The sequence below is a fragment of the Pinus tabuliformis genome, chromosome 8 (genome assembly GCF_031772625.1).
Source record: "Pinus tabuliformis cultivar Carrire ecotype Pingquan chromosome 8, CPIR1, whole genome shotgun sequence".
Classification (NCBI taxonomy): domain Eukaryota; kingdom Viridiplantae; phylum Streptophyta; class Pinopsida; order Pinales; family Pinaceae; genus Pinus; species Pinus tabuliformis.
The window spans coordinates 767,289,550-767,308,525 of NC_142294.1; the positions used below are offsets into that span (position 1 = coordinate 767,289,550).

An 18,976-nucleotide genomic window follows, 5' to 3' on the forward strand; every position below is an offset into this window, starting at 1 on the left:
AAAATATGATAATTACCCGTTTCACACTCAAAAGTTATAGTTTCATCATTTTTTGTTGACATAATACGGAGGGGAACAATAAATGGCTGACGATAAATAAGGAAAATAACTAATGAATAAAAAGAATAATAAAAAGGAAGAATCAAATTGACAAAAAATTGTGGAGAAATTGTTGATTCTAAATCCTCGTAAACCCAAGTAAATTTTCCTGATTAGTTTTTTTCTATCCCCCACCACCAATGGTATTTAGATAAAGATCAGAGAGTAAACTGAATAATTCCCAATCTGGAATCTATTTTGGGACAAAATTTGATCTTCTATGCCTAGATAATAATTACAAACATGTTAAGGGATGGTTCAGATCCAACCATTTCAAGTAAGGTTTTACCCTTTACTTTGGAAACACGGATATCCTCAATAATAGGTAATACTTCTATTACGGGCATTGGATAGGCTTCTACATATTTATTGATAAGATCTCTTCTACATGTACGATTTCCCACCAAGCCTGCTAATCGGAGGGGATGTGTACGAGATTTTTCCCTTATAGAGGCAGTAATACGATTCGTTGCAAATAATGCATCGAATATGTTATATGTAATTATTACACAATAATCTGCATAGTTCAATGGAGCAGAAAAACCTCCATAGACCACGTCACCTAATACATTGAGTAATATAATATCATATTCGTAAAATGCATTTAATTCTTTTAAAAACTTTACAGTTTCTCGCACGACATATCCTCCACACCCGGCTCCTGTGGGTGGACCCCCTACTTCCACACAATCCACCCCTCCATAACCCTTGTGAATTACATCTTTGGATCGAATATCCTCATAATGATAATCCTTGGATTCTAAAGTATCTATAATTGTAGGTATTAGAAATCCTGTAAGAGTAAAAGTACTATCGTGTTTTGGATCACACCCAATCTGTAACACTTTTTGAACACGTCTCGCTATAGCGACTGAGATATTACAACTAGTTGTTGATTTACTGATTCTGTCTTTCCCATAAACTGCTATTTTCACCGCCAATCCTCCTTTATCTAAATCTAAAAGTTATCTCTTTATTTCAAGGTTATATATAATAGAACTATTCCTTTTTAATTAATAAAAGAATTGAATGGTAGCAATAATTATAGATCCTATTGTATTTATAGGTCAATAACTTTAGGGTGGGGTGTCCAAGAGTTGAGAAAAAACCTTATTGAGTTTCTCAATAGTTTATACACTAATGATCATGGGTCAATTCAATTTTAAGTAATAAAATAATTGAATGGTAGTAATAATTATAGATCCTATTGTATTTATACGTCAATAACTCTAGGGTGTGGTGTCCAAGAGTTGAGAAAAAACCTTATTGAGTTTCTTAATAGTTTATACACTAATGATCATGGGTCAGTCCAATTTTAAGTAATAAAAGAATTGAATGGTCGTAATAATTATACATCCTATTGTAGTTATATGTCAATAACTCTAGGTGGGGTGTCCAAGAGTTGAGAAAAAACATTATTGAGTTTCTCAATAGTTTATACAATGATGATCATGGGTCAGTCCAAAGAACAAGAATCTGGCCCATATATGGGAACCCTCCGTTGTTCCTCAGCAGCTCAGTGGTAGAGCGGTCGGCTATTAACTAATTGGTCGTAGGTTTGAATCCTACTTGGGGAGATCCGTTTTATTCAAAATAGAGCTCGTTTTTACCATTAGGAGTAAGTCAAACGTTACATGTCCTTGTTCATAATATATGAATGCACAATCGCCACAGGATCAAGATAGGATCCCGATCGTCCAGGAAAGGAAAAATGGAAACAACGGTCTCTTCGAAATATTGAAAAGTTTAGAGAAACAAATCCATTTTTCTCCTGATGTGATGACACTTCCAGAGTTGAAGGTGAAGAGGCCTCTATTCGCTTGACCCATTACTAGTCACTCGACCCGTTACTAGTTATTAGAACTATCAGTTCATTCCCTGGAAGTCAGAATTGTATCCTTGCATGCTGTCAATCTATTTTCCCTCATATTTTCCCTCGGATTTGGAAGAATCTCTCGTTTTATAACCCTAATATAAATCTAATAATGAGGAATATTTATTGGAGGTTAGACACAAATATGTTGGTTACTCTCGAGCATACCGGGTATCATTTTCGATAAATGACCCTTTGTATAACTTTGTGTCTACTTTCCCAATCATAATTCGCTACCCCCAAAAGATCTCCCTTTTGTCCCCTTTCATGGTGGGCAAGGAGGGATTCAAACCCTCGACACCGTGGTTCATATCCACGTGCTCTAATCCTCTGAGCTACAGGCCCCATCTCCGCTGGATTCATTCCCAGGAGTCCCTCCCAAAAGGAGGGATTCCTCTCTTTGGGATAAGAGGATGGATAAGAAAATTTATCACTATGAGTGAGTGCAGGTATTGCATTTCAAATAAAAGTAAAGTTTGGAGTGGGAAAGAAAATATGTCAGAAATGGGTTTCAAAGAAGACGATTTTCTAATGAGAAGAAGAGGCATTAAGATTTTAATCATCCTAGAACTGAGCTATTTTCCCATAAGGCTTCCCCTACAATATCGTCACCATAGTAGAGTTTAACCACCAAGTTCGAGATGGTTTGGTGTGGTTCCTCCACGCCTGGGACACCAAAATTTCAAACCATGAACCGGGAAGGGCATAAATGCAAGAAAGGCATATTGGCTAATGATTGTGAGGCCCCAATTTTGAAAAGGATTAGGGCCATGTACAGAACCCTCATCTGCCTTTCTATCAAACGGAGAGGGAGGTCAGAGCTTTTGGTTTCATAGTTTCATGTTGTTAAACAATTGAACAAAGAAAAGAATAGATGGCTAGTACCTGATCAAATTGATTGAGTCATGTAGGAACAAGGTTCAAAACTCTCGATCTGTTAGGATGCCTTAGCTGCATACATCACTGCACTTCCACTTGACACCTATCATAATGATAAATGACTCGTCTCACCGTGACCTTATCTTGGATTCTCAATACTTTTGTCACTCCATCCCCTATAAAGATAGAGAACCTGTTGTTGTCCCAGCCGTGTTCACGACTAGGGTCTCTTAGGGAAGTAAGAATAAGAGAGCACTCATCTTAGGGTGGGCTTTCTACTTATATGATTTTAGTAGTTATCCTCTCCGCACTTGGCTACCCAACATCTACCATGGGCATGATAACTGGTACACTAGAGGTGCATCCTTCCCAGTCCTCTCGTACTAGGTAAAGGTCCTCTCAATGCTCTAAAGCCCGCACCAAATATGGACTGAACTGTCTCACGACATTCTGAACCCAACTCACGTACTGATTTAATGGGTGAAAAACCCAACCCTTGGAATGTACTACTGCCCTAGGTGGCGAAGAGCCAACATCGATGTGCCAAAACTTGTGCGGGTCGGAACTTACTTGACAAGGAATTTTTCTACCTATGGATTGTTATAGTTATGGATGCCATTCACCAGGGCTTCGGTCGCTGGCTTCCCCATCATCAGGTCACCAACTTCCTTAACCTTTAGGCACTGGGCAGGCGTCAGCCCCCATACATGGTCTTACGACTTTGTGGAGACCTGTGTTTTGTTAAACAATCACCCGTGCATGGTCACTGCAACCTCCTGAGGAGGCACCCCTTCTCCCGAAGTTACGAGGCTATTTTTTGAGTTCCTTAGAGAGAGTTGTCTCGTGCCCCTAGGTATTCTCTACCTACCTACCTGTGCCAGTTTTGGGTACAAGTACCCATTTGTTGAGGGTCATTTGATCTTTTCCTGGGAGTATGGCATGGGTTACTTCAGCACTGTAGCTCTTAGTACTCAGACATTGGTTCAAGGCATTTTCTCTACCCCTTCTTACCTTGAAAAGGGTCACCTTGCGTCCTTGAATCGATAACCATATTTGGGCTAACCTAGCCTCCTCCGTTCCTCAGGACCAACAAGGGGTAGTACAAGAATATTCACCTGTTGTCGATTGACTACACCTTTCGGCCTAATCTTAGGCCCTGAATCACCCTCTGTGGATGAACATTGTGGAGGAACCCTTAGGTTTTTGGGGCATTGGATTCTCACCAATGTTTACATTACTCAAGCCGACATTCTTGCTTCTGCTTTGTCCACACCTTCTCGTGCTGGTGCTTCCCTCTGAGGTGGAACACTCCCCTACCGATGTATTTTTACATCCCACAACTTCAACAGATCACTTAGTCCCATTCATCTTCGGCGCATGAGCACTCAATTAGTGAGCTATTACACACTCTTTCAAGGTTGGATGCTTCTAGGCAAACCTCCTGGATGTCTTTACACTTGTAATTCCTTCATCACTGAGTGGTCATTTAGGGGCCTTAGCTGGCGATCTAGGTTGTTCCCCTCTCGACGATGAAGCTTATCCCCCATCATCTCACTGGTTGACCCTTACCCCCTTTTATTGGGGTAATCTAGTATTCACAGTTTGCCTCAATTTGGTACTGATCTCGCGGCCCGTACCGAAACAGTGCTTTACCCCTAGATGGTCCAGTCAACTGCTGCGCCTCAACACATTTTGAGGAGAACTAGCTAGCTTTGGGTTCGAGTGGCATTTCACCCCTAACCATAATTCATCCGCTGATTTTTCAACATCAATCAGTTCAAACCTCCACTTATTTTCACCCAAGCTTCATCCTGGTCATGGATAGATCACCCAGGTTCGGGTCCATAAGCAGTGACAATTGCCCCATGAAGACTCGCCCTCACTACAACTTCGGTGGGTTCCCTTAACCAAGCCACTGCCTATAAGTCGTTGGCTCATTCTTCAACAGGGACATGGTTAGAGATATAATTTTCCTCCCACTGCTTAGTAGCTTAACGTTTCATGTTCTATTTCACTCCTTGATGGGGGGTTCTTTTCACCTTTCCCTCACGGTACTACTTCGCTATCGGTCACCCAGGAGTATTTAGCCTTGCAAGGTGGTCGTTGCTGATTCACATTGGATTCCATGTGCCCCATGCTACTTGGGTTAGAGTGTAAGCTAATGATGCTTTCGGCTACTGGACTCTCACCATCTAGGGTGCAAGACTCAACCGCTTCGCCTAGCAGCATAGAGCTTATATTGTCTCTCCCATAACCCTGTTTTCATGGTTTAGGCTGCTCCCATTTCGCTCACCGCTACTATGGGAATCATTTTTTTGTTTCTATTCCTCTAGCTACTAAAATGTTTCAGTTCACCAGGTTGTCTCTTGCCCGCCCATGGATTCAACAGTAGTGAAAAAGGTTAACCTATTTAGGAATCTCCGAACCTATGCTAATTTTAAACTCCCCAAAGCATTTTTTCGCTTACCACGCCCTTCCTCGTCTCTAGGTGCCTAGGTATCCATCGTAAGCCCTTCCTCGTTTAAACCTCATCATTCAAGGTTATACCATCCTAAGGTGCTACTAAATAGAAAAATCTTATGAACGTCCATGAATGAGAAATCATAAATCAAACTACCGGATCTGAATAATATCGTGGTATCATATACCATTTACCATTTAGGATCACGGGCTGGAGAAAAGTGGACTCAAACTACTAACATCTGCCATAGGGTAAACCACTGTCTCTCAAGCCTCCCTGACTGGATTCTACCATAGAGGCCAACGATAGACAATAACCCCCCCCTGAACACAACTCACAAGTTTCATCATATTGTGCTCTCCAAAGAGCAACTCTTCCAAACAGGTGATGAGTTGAAATCCCATTTTAGGGATTCTTATAGTTCTAGGCTATCCAACTACAAGAGAACCAGGAATGGAGAGCTCTCCCCTTTTTCCACCCGACTCTTTGGTCCTAAGAATGATTGCCCTTCTCCGACCCTTCCTGTCCATCTGGAGCAGACAACTAATGCGTTCCACTGTGGATATATGGTCGGTTTGTGACCCCTGGATGTCTTTGGCACCCTTGGGGTGATCTTGTAGTTCCTATAGGGTAAAAACGATGGGGTCGTTCCATGGCATGGATTTTCCTTTTGCCACATTTTCTCAAAGGGTTGAAGGGAGATAGTACATCAAGCTGTTCACAAGGGCCAACTTGATCCTCTTCTCCAAGGATCCCAGATGAAGTAACCCTAGGAGAGCCACCGACTCCAACTATCACCTATGTACGATGTATATTAGATCTAACCAACTACCCACTCTACCCTCTACGTTCTTGATAGCCCATCTTTCTTTGTCTCTGTAGAGTTTTTCAGTGGCATGTTTCGGTCCTATTCCCCATTACTGATAAAAAGTAAGCCACCAGTTTGAGTAAAAGATACTATCATTACCACCTAATTGATTAGACATCCAACCCGTAATCGGAACAACCCAATTGCAAGATCGTAGCTCTACCAACTGAGCTATATCCCCCGTAATCAGACAAAGTGGAACATACATGAAAATAAAATAAAATAATAATGTGCTTTTTATTTTTCTTCCTTGGATTTTCCCTGGCGTAGCTGGGCTATCCTAGACTTGAACCAGATACCTCACCCATGAAGTAAATCCTCACAACTGCGATACTATCCAATCAACTAATTGGAAGAGAATTGATAGATTCTTTTTTAGGAGCGATTCATCCTTCCCGAACACAACATACAACTTCCTCTCTGTTGTACTGTGTTCTCCAAGTGTGCTTATTCTCCTTCCTTTTCTTTTTATTTCCTCACCAAGACAATGATGAGCAAATGGAAATCACTTTTGACGAGAAAAGGAGGCGTTGAAAGACCCTGCTGGCCCAACCCCGGGACACTCCAAGATCCTTTTTCGAACCTGCTCCGCTCCCATGCGAGGAGATGGATAAATACATCCCATTCGTTGCATTGATCCAAGGGCTGTTTGTAGTGGGGAGTCGACCACCAAGGAGTTATTTTTATTTACACAATGCTTTCTTCTATTCTTATGACTAGATCCAATCTATTGGGCCCTGTGGAAAATGAATTGATAGAATTTGATTTCACATTATTCCATTAGGGAATAATGAGGAAATCCTATCGATTGCTGTTTCCTATAGACCTCTAGAAAAAGCATGAAAAGGCTCGAATGGTATGATCCCTCTGTCATCCTACCTAGAATGAAAAAGGTGATCCCGTAGTTCTTGGTTTGTGAAGATGCATTGTTAGGTGCTCTATTTTCCACATTTAGGTTGAACTTCAACCTCTGCCTAAGAGATAGCCATCCATACACTGATAAGGGATGTATGGATTCTCGAGAAGAGAGGATCTGAGTTGGATAACCACCATCCCTCCCAGACCACCCAGATCCACAAATGAATAGAAAGTTGGATTTGTATTCGATCTCACTTGAATTGCCCCATCTATCCTCCTGAGGATAAGTTCAATTCCAAACCCTGGTTCAAACAAGCAGGAGGAGTACGCCATGCTAATGTGACTTGGATGATCCACATCTCTTGGTCAAGTGCTGATGAGCACATTGAACTATCCATGTGACTGAGAGCCTTCACAACCGAGGCACAACAACGCGATTATCAGGGGTGCACTCTACCGCTGAGCTAATAGCCCATCGTGCAGGCCTCCTCGGTATGGAGACCTACCCCTACACCAACACCAATATATTGGAAGAACCAATATAGAGAATAAGCTAATATGCCATTATGCAGGCCTCCCGGGGATGGAGGCCTCAATATCTCCAAAATAGCTGAAGAGAACCCTAACACTTTTTTTTTTCCACCCCATGTCCCTGCCTGGGTGGCAACATGGGGAGGAGAATGGGAGATGGGATTTTATCAACTTGTTCCGACTTGGGATGATAAGCTCATGTTTTCACTTAACCATCGAGACTTGAAAGAATACTTTCATCTACGAGCTTGGCTCAGATGTGCTTCCTTCCAGAAGTAGTGTCAAACGAAGAAGCCTAAAAAGCATGAGCTGTCCCTCAAAAGGAGGTGATCCAGCCGCATCTTCCAGTACGACTACCTTGTTATGACTTCAATCCAGTCATTAGCCTAGCCTTTGGAATCCCCCTCCTTGCAGTTAAGGTAATGACTTGGGGTATGGATAGCTCCCATAGTGTGATGGGAGGTGTGTACAAGGCCTGGGAATGGATTCACCGTTGTATGGTTGACCGACGATTACTAGCAATTCTGTCTTCATGCAGGCGAGTTGCAGCCTGCAATCCGAACTGAGGCTGGGTTTTTGTCATTAGCTTGCCCTTGCGAGGTCACGACCCTTTGTCCTGGTCATTGTAGCATGTGTGTCACCCAGGGTGTAAGGGGCACGATGACTTGAGATCATCCTCACCTTCCTCCAGCTTATCACTGATAGTTTGTTCAGGGTTCCAAACTAAATGCTGGCAACTAAACATGAGGGTTATGCTCATTGCGGGACTTAACCCAACACCTTACAGCACGAGCTGACGACAACCATGCACCACCTGTGTTCGCATTCCCGAAGGCACTCCTCTCTTTGGGAGGATTCACAACATGTCAAGCCCTAGTAAGGTTCTTCGCTTTGCATCGAATTGAACCACATGCTCCACCGCTTGTGCGGGCCCCTGTCAATTCCTTTGAATTTCATTCTTGCGAATGTACTCCCTAGGCAGGACACTTAACGCGTTAGCTACATCACTGCACAGGTCGATACGCACAACAGTTAGTATCCATTGTTTACGGCTAGGACTAATGGGGTATCTAATCCCATTTTCTTCCCTAGCTTTCATCTCTCAGTGTCAGTGTCAACCCAACAGAGTGCTTTCGTTATTGGTGTTCTTTCAAATCTCAACGCATTTCACCATTCCACCAGAAATTCCTTCTACCCCTACCGTACTCTAGCTTGGTAGTTTCCACCGCCTGTCCAGGGTTGAGCCCTAGGATTTGATGTCGGACTTGAAAAGCCACCTACAGACGCTTTACGTTGTATCATTCTGGATAACGCTTGCATCCTTTGTCTTACTGCGGCTGCTGGAACAGTGTTAGCCAATGCTTATTCCTCAAATACCGTCATTTTTTCTTCTATGATAAAAGAAGTTCATGACCCGTGGGCCTTCCACCTTCACTCGACATTGCTCTGTCAGGCTTTCGCCCATTGCGGAAAATTCCCCACTGCTGCCTCCCATAGGAGTCTAGGCCATGTCTCAGTCCTAGTGTGGCTAATCATCCTCTCAGACCAGCTACTAATCATCGCCTTGGTAAGCCATTGCCTCACCAACTAACTAATCATACGCGAGCCCCTCCTTGGGTAGATTCCTCCTTTTGCTCCTTAGCTTATGGGATATTAGTAGTCATTTCCAACTGTTGTTCCCCTTCCAAGGGTAGGTTCTTACATGTTACTCACCCGTCTGCCACTGGAAACACCACTTCTTGTCCGACTTGTATGTGTTAAGCATGTTGCCAGCATTCATCCTGAGCCAGGATCAAACTCTCCATGAGATTCATAGTTTCATTACTTATAGCTCCCTTTTGGGCAAGGCTAATTCAACATCATCTCTAGGGATAACTTGTCGCTATTTTCTTTATATAATCTTAGCCTGGAGTTTCCCAGTATAGCCATCCCTACCCTCTCTATCAATCCCATGGCCCTAACATGAAGAGAGAGCCATAAAAGTGATGGAAGGACTCACGAACATATTTTAGCAAATGCTCTTAGGCATAACTTGTCCTCATTCGCTTCATATCAACTTAGCCTGGAGTTTCCAGTATAGCGATCCTTACCCTATGAGCTACTAATATATGTTCTCAACTTGATATCTATAAAGATAGATGTATCATCCATATCCAATTTGTTGTCCATCTACCATAGTAGATTCACTCATTCATATATGATGAGGGGGCCCTTTTAACTCAGTGGTAGAGTAACACCATGGTAAGGTGTAAATCATCGGTTCAAATTTGATAAAGAGCTCATGTTTCCCATGAATAAAGAAGTCTCGGGTGTCCATTTCTCATCGTATGATCCACATCTTTTCAAGATGAAAACCATTTTTCAGGGATGAAAATTATCTGTCATGATAGGTTTCTAGAAAAAAAATTGTTATGATGGAGTCTCACAACGAATATGGGGGGAGGATCATTATATTTTTCTCAATAATAGTCTTCTTCATCCTGCTACTATAGGATCAATATATAGTTTACTTGATCTTTGTCAATTTTGAACATATCAGAGGTATTATGGATACCTAGTAATTTCAAATTACCAGTCTTCAAAAGAAGTGGAAAAATGGAGGAGAAGTAAGTGAACCTGACCCATTGGGTTATGAATATATCAACTACTCTGGTATTGAAATTTGATGGAGATTTGGAAAGTGGACCTTTCCTATCCGAAATTAATCGATCTTATTTAGTTGATCGAACTCCCTATTTGGTTGTTGATTGAATGTTTCGTTAGATCAATTTTTATGATCTCTTCTCCCTTCCATGGACAGAAAGAGATATAGATCTTGAAGTAAGTCCATTCCAAGCCGAATTACGAACAACGCATTTTCTCTGTTTAGATGAAATTGATACACAAATAAAATACGTGATTCTGTTACGATGTACTAAATATTTTCATATGAATGTACCATATGGTGATTACACCAATGAGAAATGGATCGAAATTAGGATGTGAAAAGAGAAAACAAAAGCGAAAAAAAGGTTTTCACTTTTGGGTCACAATGGTTCAATATATAACTTCTTGCTATAGAAGGAGAAGAACTTTGGAGTCATTTCATTTAGCTCTATGAGTTATGAAAAAATCAACTCGTTCCTGCTCGTAGACTCATTTGTATCGAATCATGATGTAGTATACATAGAGACGGATGAGAGAGAATAGAAATACTCCTTTTCATTTTGTTGCATTGCAAAAGGTTCAAGACGAGAATGAATAAAAAATATTGAATGGAATTGTGAATAGAATCTAGTCAGTGGCAGGCAAAAGGCGCACTTCCCTCCCCTGAAATTGTTCCATCGATGTTATTAAATAAGTGATTCGAGTATCAGATAGGAACTTTGAAAACCCGGGATCGAGCGATCATGCATTTACCTATATTGAATCGGTTTGGTCCAGTTTCAAATATTTATTCCAAAAATGAATCTTCAGAACCCTATTTTTTTTCTTTGAAAGGATGATGGATGAAAAATTGTCCCCAATTCATCGTATACCTTTTGATCATATAGGGTGCTTGTAAATGGTCGAAATAATGAAATAGGAGGATCGCTATGATTATAGCCCTTGGAAATTATTCTAAAGAAGAAAAAAATTTATTTGATACTATGGATGACTGGCTATGCAGAGACCGTTTTGTTTTTGTGGGTTGGTCCGACCAATAGCTCTTTCCTTCTGCCTATTTTTCCTTAGGTGGATGGTTCACGGGTACAACCTTTGTGACTTCATGGTATACTCACGGATTGGTTAGTTCCTATCTGGAAGGTTGTAATTTCCTAACTGCCGTAGTTTCTACTCCTGCTAACAGTTTAGCACATTCTTTGCTGCTATTATGGGGTCCCGAAGCACAAGGAGATTTTACTCATTGGTGTCAATTAGGTTGTCTATGGACCTTCGTTGCTCTTCATGGTGCTTTTGGTCTAATAGGTTTCATGTTACGTCAATTTGAACTTGCTCAATCTATACAATTGCAACCTTATAATGTAATTGCATTCTCTACTCCAATTCTTGTATTTGTTTCTGTATTTTTGATCTATCCATTGGGCCAGTTCGGTTGGTTTTTTGCACCTAGTTTTGGTGTAGCATCTATTTTTCGTTTTATCCTCTTATTTCAAGGTTTTCATAATTGGACCTTGAATCCATTTCATATCATGGGAGTTGCCGGAAAATGCCCATCTAATTAATGGATACAATCCTTTTGATTCCATAGGAGATCTTCCTTCTATTCTTCCCCAGTAATATTGTTACTATTTCATGCTAATACTTCTTTTTCATGATCGATAGCCAGTGGATTTCTAGACACACTATTTTATTTCCAAGAATGATCATGTCAGGATCTAGATGGACTAGTCCTTATCATTCCAGGGTCATGGGTGGGCCTCTTGATAAATTTGATATGGTATACTTCTATATCATCATCGAAGCGGGATAGATTCACAATTCCATCTAAATCGTGGAGATCCAAGAAAAATATCTCTCATGTCTGACGAACGTCTTCTGGAGTAGCATAAGGTTCTTATTCGTACGAATCCTATTCTTTTGAAATTATACAGACATGTGTTGATCGGAACATTTTATGATGCACGTAAGTTTTTACTACTAGTCTTATCAAAAGTGATCGTATTCGTTTATACTGTTTCCATTGAAGAATTCATTCAACCCATTAGTTAGATTCTGTTACTCGAACCAATTCTATCAATGAAATACATCTATTTCATGGATCTTGAAAGATTCATTCATCTTTGTGAGATCAAAATGAGATCAAATATTGAGCTATTTTTGAACAAAGTTAAAATAAGGATATCATGGAAGTAAAGACCCTTGCATTTATTGTTGTTCTACTATTCCTTGCAGTTCCTACTTCTTTTCTACTTATCCCTTACGTAAAAACGACCAGTGCAAGCAGTGGAAGCAATTGATTTTGATGAAAATAAATTGATTATTGATCACTAGATAGATCTTTATGATCTAGATCATAAGTATAAAATAGGTTATGAGATTTATTATATTACAAGAATACAGGGTAGGGTGGGATCTATTGTATTACAACAATATAGGGTAGGGATTGATTTTCAGTTTTTTTTGAAAAGAAAAAAATTAGTACGAAGGAAAAGAATATCTAACCTTTTCTTTTGTACTACTTCTTATTCTACACCGATATATGGATAAATATATCTTAATGGTACTTATCCATATATGGTAAATGCTGGATGAGAGGATACTTTCACATCTAATCCTAAAGGGGGGGGAATATTAAAATAACCTATCCGAATCTTTTTCTTGCTAGGACCATAGCTAACAAACCGGCTTTATTGAGATCAAGGTGTACATTCAATTATGAGATTCAATCCTGGAGGTATATTATTCCTCATTACCTCTCTGCTCATCCATATTACCTCTTTGCTCGGGGTTCTGGAACATTTAAAGAGAGAGAAATAGCTACTGGGGGAGATGCTATCGGGGAACAACTAACAGGTCTGGATTTGCAAATGATTATAGATCGTTCACATATGGAATGGAAGAACTTGGTGGAATTGAAATGGAATATATTGGAGGAGAACAAAGAATCTACTGTTGATAGATGGGAGGACGAAAAAATTCGAAGAAGAAAGGATTTTCTGGTTGGATGCATGAAATTGGGTAAACATTTTCTCCGAACAAATATAGAACCAAAATGGATGGTTTTATGCCTATTACCAGTTCTTCCTCCCGAACTGAGGCCAATCGTTCAAATAGGTGAAGGTGGACTTATTACCTCGTCAGATATAAATGAACTTTATCGAAGAGTTATCAATAAAAATAATACTCTTACAAATTTATCAGCAAGAAGTGGATCTGAGTCATTTGTTATTTTCCAAATAATTGATCCAGGAAGCTGTAGATGCACTTCTCGATAAAGGTATATGCAAACAACCAATGAGAGACAATCATGATAGGCCTTATAAATTGTTCTCAGATGTGATCGAAGGCAAAGAGGGAAGATTTCGTGAAAATTTACTAGGCAAATGAGTTGATTATTCAGGTCGTTCCATTATTGTGGTGGGTCCCTTTCTATCATTGTACCAATGTGGATTACCCTCAGAAATCACAATAGAGCTTTTTCAAGCATTTGTAGTTGGTAGTCTCATTGGACGACATATTGCTCCCAACCTAAGAGCTACTAAAAGTATTATTTGAGATAAGGGACCCATTGTATGGGAAGTACTTCAAGAGGTTATGCAAGGACATCCCATATTGTTGAATCGAGCACCTACCTTACACAAATTGGGAATATAAGCGTTTCAACCTATTTTAGTAGAAGGACGTGCCATTTGTTTACATCCATCAGTTTGTGGAGGATTTAATGTAGACTTCGATGGAGATCAGATGGTTGTCCATGTACCTTTATCTCTGGAAGCTAGAGAAAAAGCTCATTTACTCATGTTTTCTGAGACAAAACTTTTGTCTCTAGCTATCAGGGATCCTATTTCTATACCGACTTAGGATATGCTTCTTGGACTTTATATATCAACGGTCCAAAAGAGTCAAGGTATTTATGGGAATAGGTACCATCTGTATCACTCGAAAAAGAAAATCTTTTCTTGTAAGAAACCTTCCTTTTATGGTTATGATGATTTGCTCAGAGCTTACCGACAGAAGCAAATTGAATTATACAACCCCTTATGGCTCTGGTGGGGGGAAGTGGATTTATGTATCATTACCTCAGTAAACCAAGAAGCACCTATTGAAGTTCAATACGAATCTTTGGGTACTTTCCACGAAATACATGAACATTATCGAATAAGAAGAGGTAGAATGGGAGAAATCCTTAATATATACATTCGAACAACTGTTGGTCGTAATCATTTCAATCGAGAAATGGAAGAAGCCATACAAGGGTTTGCCTATTCTGAACAACCAAAGAAATCACTACCAGCTCTCAGGATCTAATGTTATTTATCTTATGATTTTTTCGTTAGTGCAGATACAGAGATCGAGGAAGCCTTTGAATAACTGGCTTGAACACATTGCTTCATCCTGCTCATGAAAATATGGATATTTTTCCTTATGAAGGAATGAACTAGATTGACCTTTGATAATTTTCCCTTTTATAATAAAGTGATGGATAAAACTGCCATTAAATAGCTTATTAGCAGATTAATGGATCACTTCGGAATGACACATACATCACATATCTTGGATCAACTCAAGACTTCAGGTTTTAAACAAGCTATTGATATAGCTATTTCATTAGGAATTGATGATCTTTTAACAATGCCTTCCAAGGGATTGCTCGTCCAATATGCAGAGCAAAAAGGTTCTATTTCAGAGAAACATAATCATTATGGGAATGTACATGCAGTGGAAAAATTACGTCAATCGATTGAGATATGGTATGCTACCAGTGAATATTTGAGAAAAGAAATGAATATGAATTTTAGCATGACCGATCCCTTAAATCTAGTACATGTGATGTCCTTCTTAGGAGCTAGGGGAATTACATCTTAGGTTCACCAATTAGTAGGTATGAGAGAATTAATGTTAGATCCTCAAGGAAAAATCATTGATCTACCCATTCGACAGAATTTACGTGAAGGGCTCTCTTTAACGGAATATATTATTTCCTGTTATGGGGCTCGTAAAGGAGTTGTGGATATTCATGTACGAACAACAGATGCTCGATACCTCAGACATAGACTCGTTGAAGTAGTTCAACACATTGTAGTATGTAGAACAGATTGTGGCACTATCCAAGGTATTTTTGTAAGTCCCATTCGAGGTCGAGAGAGGGACATAAATGAAATTGTTGTATGAACACAAATAATGATTGGCCATGTGCTAGCAGATGATGTATATATAAATAGGAGATGCATTTCCACGTGCAATCAGGATATTGGAGTTGGACTTTCCAATCAATTAATAAACCTTCAAACACAACCAATATATCTATGAAACCCCTTTACTTGCAAGAGTATATCTCGGATTTGTCAATTATGTTATGGTCGGAGTACTACTCATAGTCACTTGATTGAATTAGGAGAATTAGTAGGTATTATTGCGGTTAAATCCATTGGAGAACTAGGAACTCAGCTAACACTAAGGACTTTTCATATCGGGGGGGTATTTACTGGTGATATTGAAAAACATATACGGGCCCCTTTCAATGGAAAGATTGAATTCAATGAAAATTTGGTTTATCCCACACGTACACGTAATGGACATCCTACTTATCTATGTCATAATAACTTATCCATTATTACTGATGGTCAGGATCAAGTGCAAAACTTAACCATTCCGCCACAAATTTTTCCTTTGGTTCAGAATGATCAATATGTGGAATCAGAACAACTTATTATCAAGGTTCGTGCTAGAAAATCTTTCTTCAAGGAAAAAGTTCACAAAAATATATATTATGACTTAGAAGGAGAAATGCACTAGAGTACCAATGTGTGTCATGCAGCTGAATATAAACATGGTAATGTTCATCCTATACTCAGAACAGGTTATATATGGATATTATCAGGAGGTATATATGGATCCCTTGTAGTACCCTTTCCATTTCATAAGTATCAGGATCAAGTAGATATTCAACCTTTTGTTGCCAAACATCAATCACTTTCCAATTCTTACGTGGATCAAGTGGAACATAGATCAGGTGACTCAAACTGCTATGACAAGGAAGAAAAAATCTTCAGCTATTCAGAAACTGAAACTGATCAGACCATATCCAATGAGCATCGAGACTATATTTATGTCACCTTTTCCCCTAATAATTACAATATGAAGGGGAAAAAGCAAATGAATTGATTCATCGTCTTGTTGTGGTGTGATAAAGAATGGGAAAAAAGAATAATACCTTGTCCTGATGTGATTCTTAGAATACCCAAAGTGGTATTCTATAGAGAAATTCCATTTTTGGATATTCTAACGTAGAACATGGAATACCTGATGGTCCGAAAATGACAACACCCTTTTCGTATCCTTTGATCTAATGGTCAGAGGTGGGTTCAGAGCTGGACAGTGGTAGTAATTCCCAAAATAAAAAGATGGGGAGAGGAAAAAGTAAAGAGAGAGAGAAGAGAAAAAGATGTTTAATATGCCTCCTACATTATCCATAACATACGAAAGTATTAGCATAATTTGATAAAGTCATTCATTCTGAATGCTACATAAAGAATATAAGCCAGATGATGGAATAGAGAGACCTAGGATGTAGAGAATCGGGAAATAGAGAATATAATAGACACTCCTTCCCATCTCAATTATATTTATTCAATATATGTGAATATAATATACATCCAGAAAGATGTATGCCTTGAGAGAGGCTTGTACAGTTTGGGAAGGGATTTTTATTCATCAGAATAAGAGTCTACTTCAACCAATATGCCCTTAGGCACGAATATACACAACATAGAAATAACACTCGGAAAAGGTGGACAATTGGCTAGAGCGGCAGGTGCTGTAGCAGAACTTATCGTAAAAGAAGATTGATCAACCATGTTGTAGCATCCATTGTCCTTTTAATTTTATTTTCAGTTTTATTGCAAAAATGGAAAAAATCAAATATTGTGTTATAGCGGAAATAAGAGGAAATGTGGAAATTTGAAAGAAATGACTTATTTTATATTATTAATGGCTTTTGAATGTGAGAAACCCGTGAGAAGATATGAGCCGTCAGCTTGGAAGGCAACAGATCCGACGGTAATCACACAGTTAACAAGTGTGAGGGTTAATTCAAAATTGGATGCGATAAATTATAAAATGGAGTTAAAACCTTAGTTAATCAGGGCCGTCCGCTTGAAGGCTGTTGAAAAGTGTGCAACAAGAAATGCTTGTTGAGAATACAACAAGATGATGGAGCTTAGTGAAAAGAGTCGCCTTCACTAAGTGGGCCCGCAGGCTATTTTTGGCGTAAGTCTATTTTTAGACTATGTCTATTTTTAGACATATGGATCATGTCTATGTTTATGGATGATTGATCAAGTTGGGAAAAATAGATGGACTTCTATTTTTGATGAAAGTGTGAGTGATCACAGTGTGAGTGATCAAAGTCTATTTTTAGACTGGCTGTCAAAAATAGAAAAGTCAAATATTATTATCTCACAATAATATTTGGACTATAAACTTGATCTTATTCTCTTGGAGCACTTCAGTTTGAGCTACAGAAGTGGCACATGCAGCTGTCAGAAGGAAATACGCTTTTCTTATGAGTCAGTTGAGTTGTTGCATGCATGAATTCAGTTAGAACTCAAGTGAGTTGAGTTTAGTGGACTGGAGGTACAGTTGATGGAGTTGTGTTCAGTTTGACTTAGTTAAACTAGTTGTAGTTAGTCTAACTGTAGATAGACTAATGATGAGTTGTTAAACTAATTATTAACTCATAATACAACTAAAGAATACATCAGTTAACTCCGTTGCATGTCAGTGCATGTTCAGTTCAACAGGGACAAGTGGTAGAGAATCAGATTGCTATCAGTTGTCACTATAGTTGTGCATCAGATCTTGCACAATCAAGGGATTGAGTATGCCAATGAGTTTGCTCACGTATTTGGCCCACATTTTAGCCTTTGCTCACGTCCACAAAGAGTGAGTGACTATTTTGCAGGTGAAAAACGAGTTTGGGAAGCTATTCTCATCAGTTCTTGAGCAGGTATTGAGCTGGAGAGGCAGGCAAGCAGTGGAATAGATTTGGAGATTAGATCTGAGCTGTATTGTGTGTAACAGGTGGAGATACTTGTGAGAAGTATTATGCTGTGTATTGTTACATGATTCAATCAATATAATATACAGATAGTGTGGGGTTTTTAGCAAGATGCTTTCCCCGGGATACATACTGTGTTAATGAGTTTGATTGATGCTTCTATGTGTGCCTGTGAATGTTTTTGCTTCTGTAAATTGATGATCAACGTAGAGGAGGTTATGTATTATGCATGTTCCGCTTATAATTGTATGATCAGGATAATCTCTGTGAATATGTGTCAAATTATTCAAAATTTCTACAAAGGCAGTAGATCCAACTGATATTGTGTCGAAAAGTGAATGGGTTTTATTTTAAATTTCAGACCCGAGAAATATTTTAACCGCAGTTTAGTTTCCTATCAGGTCCGTGAGGAAGTCAAAGGCTTGTGGGAAAAGCGGACGCCATAAGGCTTTTTTCAACAACTTTAAAGTCTCATTGAGTTTCGAAAGATCAGACCGTCCATTGAATGGGTGATCGGACAGTGGTCACGCTCAAATATGCGCGTGGGTTAACGACTTAGGTGGACTTGATATGTAATGAACTAGGGCTTAATTCCTTTGGTTTCCGACGACGGTGATTGGTCGTGTTTCCTTGTGTTTTGGCCAATCATAACACTTCCGATATGTACGTGGGCCCATAACCCACAAGTCCACGCATAAAGTTCTT

The 18,976-nt window shown here is 39.4% G+C and overlaps 1 non-coding gene across 1 annotated transcript; it reads left to right on the forward strand.

Annotated features, from left to right (window-relative positions):
- Positions 1–1,604: 1,604 nt before the first annotated feature.
- TRNAN-AUU (transfer RNA asparagine (anticodon AUU)) lies at positions 1,605–1,676 on the forward strand. The gene has a single exon. It is a non-coding gene; the product is annotated as a tRNA-Asn (tRNA).
- The last annotated feature ends 17,300 nt before the right edge of the window (positions 1,677–18,976 follow it).